At 33.5% G+C, this 10,228-nt stretch overlaps 1 protein-coding gene across 1 annotated transcript in view; it reads left to right on the forward strand.

The window, feature by feature from the left end:
• Positions 1–10,228, forward strand: part of LOC109147782 (disease resistance protein TAO1-like) — a 74,695-nt gene that overhangs the window by 2,411 nt on the left and 62,056 nt on the right. The gene's annotated exons all lie outside the window — the stretch shown is intronic.

Consider the following 10,228-nt stretch of genomic DNA (forward strand, 5'->3'; position numbering starts at 1 on the left):
TGGAGTTGCAAAAAACTAATTAACCAAACATTTATATTGATATTTTAACTAAAACAAACAATTAATAGTTGTCAAATAAGCTAAAATTGACCTATAGGCCAATTTTATACCAAACAGGGCCTATATCTTTTTAAAAAGGCATCTTAATTTAATTAGACTGAAATATATGGTAAAGCTAACCACTGTTTTTTATATTTTGATTTCTACAGCATTTTAGATGCTTGCAGATTTTAAGGCTCAAATATTGTATGCAACTTAAAAGAGCCCCAAACTTTGCTGGAGCACATAGTTTAATGGAATTGTCCCTCAATAGTTGTTCAGAGTTGGTTGAATTGTCGCAGTCAGTTGGAGATTTAGAAAATCTTGTGAACTTATACTTGATTGATTGCAAGAATCTTAATGCCCTTCCTACAAGCATTTGCAATTTGAAGTCTCTTAAGTGTCTTACTTTGATGCGGTGTTCTAAGATAAAAGAATTGCCTCAACGAATTGGAGATTTAGAAAACCTTACCGAGTTAAAATTGAGATCGTGCGAGAATCTCAATGTGCTTCCTAGTAGCATTTGCAACTTGAAGTCTCTTAAGCATCTTGATCTAGCAATGTGTTCCAAGATTAACAAATTGCCGCAATCAATTGGAGATTTAAAAAATCTTGTCGACTTATATTTGAGTGCTTGCAAGAATCTCTACGCGCTTCCTAGTAGCATTTGCAACTTGAAGTTTCTTAGGTGTCTTCATCTGGATTGGTGTTCCAAGATAAAAAAATTGCCGCAATCAATTGGAGATTTAGAAAACCTTGTCAAGTTAAACATGAGAAGTTGCAAAAATCTCAGAGCTCTTCCTAGTAGCATTTGCAACTTGAAATCTCTTAAGGATCTTGTTCTGGTAGGGTGTTCAAAGATGAAAGAATTGCCGCAATCAATTGGAGATTTAGAAAACCTTGTCAACTTAAATTTGAGATTTTGCGAGAATCTCAACAGGCTTCCTAGTAGCATTTGCAACTTGAAGTCTCTTAAGGATCTTGTTCTGGTCGAGTGTTCAAAGATAAAAGAATTGCCTCAATCAATTGGAGATTTAGTAAACCTTGTCAACTTATATTTGAGTGGTTGCAAGAACCTCAACGGGCTTCCTAGTAGCATTTGCAGCTTGACATCTCTTGAGTGTCTTAATTTGACACGTTGCCTGAAGATAAAAGAATTGCCAACTGACTTGGGAAAATTGGAGCGGTTAAATTCCCTTGATGCAAGTGAGACTTGTGTGATACATCTACCCATTTCTTGTGGATCTTTGAGATATCTCAAGAATCTGAATCTAGGGCCGCCACGTTTCAGTACTGTTGTGGGGTATTATGATCGGCATTTGAGATCGTCAAACGCTAATTTATGTTCCTTGGAACATCTATGTGCTCCTTACCACTATGTGCAACATTTAGATCTTCAAACTGGTCATGAGAGTTTATCCTTATTGACAGTTTTAGATCTAAGCTATAGTGATTTCGATGCCCTGCCCTTTACCCTTTGTCATCTTTCCAAGCTAAAATATCTTGATTTGAACAACTGTCTGAATCTTCAGGTGATTAAAGATCTTCCACTTAGCCTAAGTGAATTCTCAGCAGAGAATTGCCCCTTGTTGAGAAGTGTACCAGATCTATCTAGCTTATTAAGTCTAGAGGTATTGTATCTGGGTAACTGCAGTAAATTGATTGAGCTTGTAGGCGTTGAGAATCTGGTTAATTTAAAAACAATGGACATAACAGGTTGTAGCACTCTGAGCAGTAAATCTTGGTGTGTGAAGTTGTTCAAGGTTAGTCATCTCTCTCTCTGCTTTCTCATAGTCAATATATAGTAGATGATAATGCTTAATTTTCAAGCATTGATTTCTTATCTTAATATATAACGCTGCTGCAGGCACTTTTTAAAAACCCAAGCCTTAGAATCGATGAACGGTTGACAATGAAGCTTACAAAAGAGATGGTTCCACAATACCTGCGGAGGAGCAAGGAAGTAGTAGTTGGAGTGGGAGAATGTTCATCTTCAAATTACTCTACTTTGCCATTGTTTTTGAAGCAAAAACGGATATTCATCGTTGTGATGGTTTCGTGTTTGCTCGACATGTGGGTGCTATTGGAATCCAACATGGCAACAAGGAAGGGAAGAGGGAGAGGAAGAGGGTCTTGGAATGGTAAAATGGAGTTGGAATGGAGAGTATATGAACCCAATGAAGGGGAAGAAGTAGAGGTGCTTGTACAGTTTTTTTCGGTTACACAAGAAGAAGCGGAAAAGAAATTAAGTATTGAAACGTATGTAGTATATGAAGTAGAAGAAGATGGTGGATTAGACTTCTTTCCTATCAACCCAAATAAGGTGCTTAAATTTCGCCGTCATGAATATAATGAAGATGGCTTGGGGAACAACAAAGGTGCCTTCGTTACACTATCACGCAGTTACTCAGGACTTCCAAGTTTTACTCCCACTTTTGAATTCGTGAGACACACATGATGAAAAATAACTTATCATTATCTGTCACATCAGAAAGTAAAAATGAAGAATGAAGTAAAATTTGAGAGTACCAGTTAGGCAGACCCTCCACAACCTTGAGGCAACCCAAACTCTCCAGCTTTCAGTCTTTCACCCTCAACAATCTTTGCAATCCAGCGCCGCCTTCCGCCCTCCAAAGCTTTAACATTAAAAAAACTTGATTCACAGGCATAGTCTGAAAGAAGTTCTAGATGCCCCCAATGTAATGAATATGATTAAAGATACAAAAGCTGCAAAAGAGGTTATTTCTGCACCTTATTCACTTTGATATGAGATTTTCTTCATTTCTTTTTTGTTTAAATTTTATATTAAATCATGTTTGTTTTGAATTCTTATTTTGGACTAACTGAAACTGTCCTTCTTCTTCCTTTTTTACTTAGGTACAAGCCCTCAAGGATTTCTTCAACATGCTTTCAAATGTTAGGTTTCACCCTTGATCTGTGTGGTTTTAAACTATTATTCAAGTAATGTTTGTAATTTAAAAGTTTTTGATTTATTTATTATTGTGTACTCCAGGACCCTGATCGTGCATGCTATGGACCAAAACATGTGGAAGTTGCTCATGAGCGAATGGCTATCCAAACACTTCTCATCACAGATGAAGTCTTCAGGTTAGTTATTTAAGGGTTGACTTTTGTTTTTCTTATGCAGCATGCCATCTGTAATGAGCTTTCTGTTGTTTTGTTAGAGAAAAGAACATGGAGGTATTTTTTTTTTTTATTGATTGTAAACTGAAAAAAAGAAACAGGAATGTGACAAGACTTTCCCCAACAAGAGTTTTAGGCGCTCTTGCCACGGCACTTAGAGCTTAAAGACTAAAGGGGGTGTATTCAATCATGACTTTTGTAGAGTTTTAAAGACTTTTATGAACTTTAAAAGTTTAGAGGTATTCAATTTAAACTTTTAGAGAGTCTTTAAAAGTTAGGCGGTATTCAATCAAGATTTTTAAAGAGTCTTTAAAAGTCGTGTGGTATTCGATTAAGACTTTTAAAGAGTCTTTAAAAGTCATGTGATATTCAAAAAGTTATGAACTTTTGTAGACTTTTTAATTTTAGGACTTTCGTAGACTTTTCCTTCTCAAATATACATAGTTGAAATCCAACCATCAGCCCCAAGATTTCAAAATTTTTTTTCTAACAACTCTGAATATTTTCTCTCTCTATTTAAACTCTATTTTTCTCCCTATTTAAACTTTATAAACCTATCTAAATTTAATAAAATTATTTTTTTCTTCATTATCCTATATTTTTCTCATACCTAAACTCTACCGTTTTTTCTCTCTCTCCTGAACTTTACAATCTTTCTCTAAAAATTCGAAATAATATTATTTTTACTTCATTATTGCTTGTTTATATTGATTTCTATTTTTTCTATGAAATTTTCACCCCTAACTTCTCTAATTCTCCCTAAATACATGAACAAAGTAAATTTTTCATTGTCAAATGTTAGTATATGTTTCATAATATTCATATAAATACTATATATTTTAACAACAGGTTACTACGAATAGCAAACTACTGTTCGCAAACCAACAATTTGGGGTTGCAAACAGTATCACGTTGTTGTTGTTCGCAGTCTCAAATTGCTATTGCAAATAATAGTTCTTTGTGTGATGCCTAGCAATATATGAAGTATAATTTTTATATATATTATTAATATTAGATTTTAATTTTTTTTATTTTATGAAACTTGTAATTATATTTTTAAATATTTTATTTGATCAATTCTTTTATTATAAATTTTATTGTTCAATATTGTTATGAATTTCTAATGAAATAATTTTTTTATGATTATTAATAATATATATAAGTAATTAGCATATAAGTCTCAACATACTATGGATAAAAATAATAATGTTGAGAATGTTGTTGTGAGTGAAGAACTATATAATAAGAAGAATTTTATGATATATTATAAATGTTTTGTAAGAAAATTATAAATGATAAGAATCAAAATTATTGAAAGTTTGTAAGGATGTATTCAATTTAGAATTTCAATGACTTTTGTAGACTTTTTAAAATAAAAAGTTGATAAAAGTCTATGAATATTTTTTATATAGACTTTTATAGAGTCTTATAAAGTTTTAAAAAGTTTTGAACGACTCTATGAAAGTCAATCAAAGTTTATTAAAATCTATCATTTTAAAAGTCTTTAAAACTCTACAAAAGTCATGATTGAATACACCCCCCTAAGGATAAAGGATCTGATGTCCTCCTCTCATCTAGAGGTTCCAATATATAGTGCAAAGAAATAAATAAATATAGAAAAGGAGATAATTGTGCCTTTGATTTATTCTTGTCTAATCCCTTAAGTTAAGCTCTCTCCCTAATCTGTGCATTCTGATTTTCTTAATTTCCATTGCATTCATTCCTTTTATTGCGTGAGTAAACTACCCATTCCTTTGGGTGTGTATCATGTTTCTTGAGCACTTCACTATAGTTTCTTTGTATAAGGAATCAAGCTCTCTTTTGCACATCTTAGTAGTAATAGGTGCACCTGTTTGAATGTTTTTATAATCTTATCCATGTGATTTTTATCCTCGAGTGTTAGATCATTCAATTTGTCTTTAGCTTTGCCCTTTTCTTCATTTATTTTACATACTTTATCTTCATAGCATTACAAGTTGTGAATCTTCATTTTGGAAACTCCAACTCATTACCTAGATAGGAATCACATGCCCTCTTTCGACAATTGAAATTTAAATGTGATTCATAGCAGACAGGGCCTGTACTTTTATTAAGACTCTTGATTTATACTAATTGAAATTCATGAATTGCCACGAGGATCTCTCCCCCAATGGCCCAATTATTTATGAATCTTGAATTGATTGATACAATTCCTTTTTGACAAAAAGAATTCTGCCAGACTTTGATCAATAGATAACTTTTCTAAATTAAAAATAAAAAAGATGAATAGATGACTTCCCTGTGCCTCAGCATGATTACCAAACCCATTTTTAAATTGGAAGCATCTAGTTTATTCTTAATGCCCTGTCATAGTTTTATTAAATTTTACGGTATTACCCAAATCTAGTGTAAGTTTTGATGACTCAGAAGTACTTCAAGGAATGCATTTCTTACTTAAGAAGGTACCGAATCATGTATTTACCAGGAACTCTGATGTAGCAACGAGACAAAAATATGCCTGTTTGGTGAATGCGGTGAAGAGTTCGGGGGGAACGACACACATCTTCTCCTCTATGCATGTCTCTGGAGAACGTAAGTACATTAATTGATTTCACTCATTTTCACTTTACTAGTTGAGCTTAATGCCTGATACCCTTCTCAGTTGTTTGTGTTAGTATGCATGAACCCAAAAAGCAAAACTTGATTATGGTAGCAGAATAGTAGGGGCTTGAAACGAGTTTGTTTTAACTACAAGCTAAATGAGGGGTTGGGAGGCGGTGGATGATGATATTAGTGCTTCTTTTTTCTCTGTGCACATTTTTTTTATATACTCCATGTACATATATTTCATTTCCACCCCCAACCTGTATTCATGCTCATTGACATATATGGATTTGAAATACAGAACTGACGATGATGAGTGGTATTGCTGCAATCCTTCGGTTTCCATTGCCCGACCTAGATGACATAGAGATGTGATGCAATGGAGGAAGGAGTGCTGATCACATTATTCTGTCTCCATTATATTGATGTGAGATTCCTCAAAGAGAGCTTAGTAGGTGATGATTCAATTACATATACTTCCCATTCTCCTTATATATATATTACAAAATGGATTGCTTAGCTTGTATTGTACTGTATATAGTCTTCACAAGAACAGAGCTATCTTCTTCATAAGCAAATGGGATTTGGGTATTTGATATACCGGGTCATTTGGAATCTCACTCAAATGGAATAATATTTCTGTCACATTTTTTAAAAGTTTAGTGTAGGTGAAGACACCATCACATATTGTAGATGTGCTTTTAGTTTGAATATAAGTATTTTTTGTACAAGTAGATGTGATTCATTTTTCTATGTATGCTTAGTTGTTTAGTACTTTGTATATATGAAGTAGGAGATAAAAATCTTGTTAAAATCAAATGCATACCTTTACGCCAAACTTTATAGCTAACAATAATATTATGTTTTAATGGTTGAATGTTGAAATTAACACTCTAAATCTTTGGCCAACAAATCTATTGTTGTACTCTATGATTCCATCAAATTTGTAGAATAGTATACTCGAATCTTGCATCTGCTTTGTGTAGTAACAGTAACATTATAGCCCACATCCATCTTCTTTTTTGCTTAATTTTTTGAGTTTTACTATGTGTGCTCTTAAATTTCAATTGCACTTCATTTGACATGGCAAATAAGGATATTTTCTTTATATGGGTCTCAAGAAAAGTGTTTATATCAAAGATATATTTGTGAGAGGAAGTAGAAGTTGAGAGTAAAAAGTGGGAGTCCATATAGTATTTTATTAATTTTCAGGAGTGTGCTTGGTTTTTCTACATTAGTATGTGAGTTAAATGCTAATTTAACTTCCGTGCTAGTGGTACCTTTGTCTTGTACAAGTATAAGAAATCTTGATACACTGTTCTAGGGCAAATTATATTTTGCACCGCGGTGCATAATCGATTATGCACCACGCGTTTTTTTTTTTAAATGAAAATTAAAAGTGTTTATTTCCGCCGTTTCGCACCCTTTTGCAAAAAGTAACTCTGTTATTCAGTGTCATTTTGTATACACTGCAGTTTCAGTTGAACACAACTACAGTTTCATTTCGATATAACTATAGTTTCATTCGATATTTATAGACTCAAATATGTGAAAATGTTATTTAATTTTATTTTATATACACAATAGTTTTATTAAAACACAGCTACATGATCATTTTGATATAATTATAGCTTCATTGTACAATATACACTCAAATATGTGAAATGTTATTCAGTTTCAGTTTATATACACTGCAGTTTCATTTCACTATAACTACAGTATCATTTTGATATAACTGCAGTGTCGGTTTGGATATACTGTAGTGTCAGTTGGTGTTTAATACACCAAACAAACGGACTCCGTTAACTCTAACGGCGGGCCGTTTCTTTACTTAAAGAAACGGCGCCGTATATGGGCCGCGGTGCATAATCGATTATGCACCGCGGTCTATAATATAACACCTGCTGTTCTAGGGTCGAAGATGTGGTTACTAGATATTGAAACTTCACATGTTGATTTAACTCCTGGGATCTTCTATTTGATACCCTACCATTTATCCATTGTCATCTCTCCGCTCTAAAATGTTTCAGTTTGATGGATTGTTAGAACCTTTAAGTGGTTCAAAAACTTTCACTTAGCGTAGTGTAGTTCAATGCAATTAATTGTCTCTTGTTATAAAGGTACTAGGTCAATTTTTAAATTTATGGAAACTCAATATGAACAAATGTCAGAGTGCTTGAAAACTTCAAATTCCACCTGGACTAGAAGAGCTCTGCATAATGGGTTGTCTCTTACTTGAAAAGGTAGTAGGTAATCTCTCCATGTTAACAATTCTTTAATTGGAAGATTGTCAGACCCTTCAAGTGCTTCAAGAACTTCCACCAAACTTATGAGAACTTAAGATAACCAATTGTCTCTTGCTGGAAAATAAGGTACTAGGTCTAACCTAATACATCTATCTGTAATCGTTCTAACTGCAATAACTTAATTGAGCTTCATGGCTTGGAGAATCTCGTTTCAATAGAAAGTTAGAAACAATTAAAAAAGGTGATGAATCTATTGTTAATTTTCTTGGCCGCACTTAGGTGCAAGTGGAGGATTTGGCATTGGTTAGTTGGCTGGTCACTTTAGATGACCATAAGTTGTACATTTTCAGGGTCTTTGATCGGAATTTCGACCTTCGATTGCTACGTTGACGACGAAAGGTGAGCCAGTATGTTGGGTTGAACTGTTAGATTTCTTGGTGACTAATGAATTTATTTGTGGAGACTACAATTATGCTATGCTCACTTAGTCACTTTGAATGGTACTAAAAAAGATTGTTGGAGATATAATATTGCACTGCTAAGCTCCAAAAAATCATTGGAGCCCTTCATATCATTAAATCTTTCTTGATATTTTTTTTAAGGGAGGAGGATATTTTGGCATAAAAGATATTGTTAAGATCAGATATTGAATGGTTGTGGTTGAGGAGTTTCTACGCTCAAGGAGGTGTAAACTTGTACCTAGGAGACAATGAAATGGATAGGGCCACTCACAGAAATGGAGCCCTGCTCACTTGTCCTACTTTAATTTTCTACAGTCTAAACTTGTAGCTTGGAGTAAATGAATTGGGACCACTCACTGAAATGGAGCCCTGCTCACTTGTCCAGTCTAATTTTCTACAGTGTTAGCGTGTACCTAGGAGTAAATGAATTGGGACCAAAGGAGGAACTTGCCTCTAAATTTCCATGGATGCTTCTTTCATTTCTCCTGCCAATTCACAATTGCCTTCTTTTGTTAACCCAAATGTCGTCACAATAGGAGCAACCCCGATCAAGTTAGTTGAACAGTTGGCTTTGTAATCACAAAATTTTAAGTTCAACTTTCTATGTTTTCAATTGCACACACTTATGGACAAATATGCATAGTGCTCAGTATTATTCCATAACATTGGAGGTGCTCAGTAAAACGACAATTTTGAATGGTATGGTACTTGTTGTTTCGTTTAGCTTCATTTGGCACACCTATAGAATTGCAGTGCACACACCATTGCTCGTACATGCACACGGCAATTTAGAATGCTATACTATTGGTATCTTGCAAGAAAAGGGGTTCTCTAACTACGCACACTCTTTCGCACATACATGCACACGCTCTTACATAACACTGCACTCATTGATTTCAATAACACTTCAGGAAATGGGTAAAAAACACATCTTGTTTTTAATAATAAGGATAATATTGTATTTCAATTATATTTCAATTCAAACAAGAAACTAAAATTACTATACCACCCTTATGTATTAAATATATCCTAATATAAATTGGTCTTTAAATTAAATCTTAACCATTAATTGGATGATTGTGATAAGATCCCATGATCTCATCTACAACGCTGGTCTCATATGATCCAATAAAAGGCATAATCTCATATGAGAATTCGTGAGATATGCCGGATTTTTCATTAAGTATTACACTTTTCTTCATAACTATAAGCTATTATTTAATACAATCAATATCAACAATCAATTATAAGCTATTTACCGATTTTTTTTTTTTTTTTTGGGGAAAAATGACACTTTTTCCCCCTAATTTATATGCTTATAGTACTTTTTCCTCCTGAGTTATTCGTGCATTCACATTTCTCCTATATATTAAATGAACGTTTCTACCCTTAAACTAAATATTTTATTTATTTCTCTTCTTCAACAAATTATTGCTTATACGTACGGATTACCATAGTTCGGTTCGAACTGAACCGGACACTATAGCAATCAAATCAAAATATTTCGGTTATGATTCAGAACCAGAACCCAATATTTGGGTTCTATTTATTAAAACCGTGAACTGGAAAAAAATGGATCCTGAACCGTACCGTGAACCGGAGGTTCAAATCGGAATAACTACTAGTATTAGCTTAAAATTAGAATTATAATATTTGTAAATAGTGTATGTTTTTTTTCGCATTTATACTAACTCTCACATAGAACTCCTTTAATAAAATTACTCACAACTTCATGAAATATCTTCGTCCTTGCTG

The sequence above is a fragment of the Ipomoea nil genome, unplaced genomic scaffold (assembly GCF_001879475.1).
Source record: "Ipomoea nil cultivar Tokyo-kokei standard unplaced genomic scaffold, Asagao_1.1 scaffold2036, whole genome shotgun sequence".
Taxonomy (NCBI): Eukaryota; Viridiplantae; Streptophyta; class Magnoliopsida; order Solanales; family Convolvulaceae; genus Ipomoea; species Ipomoea nil.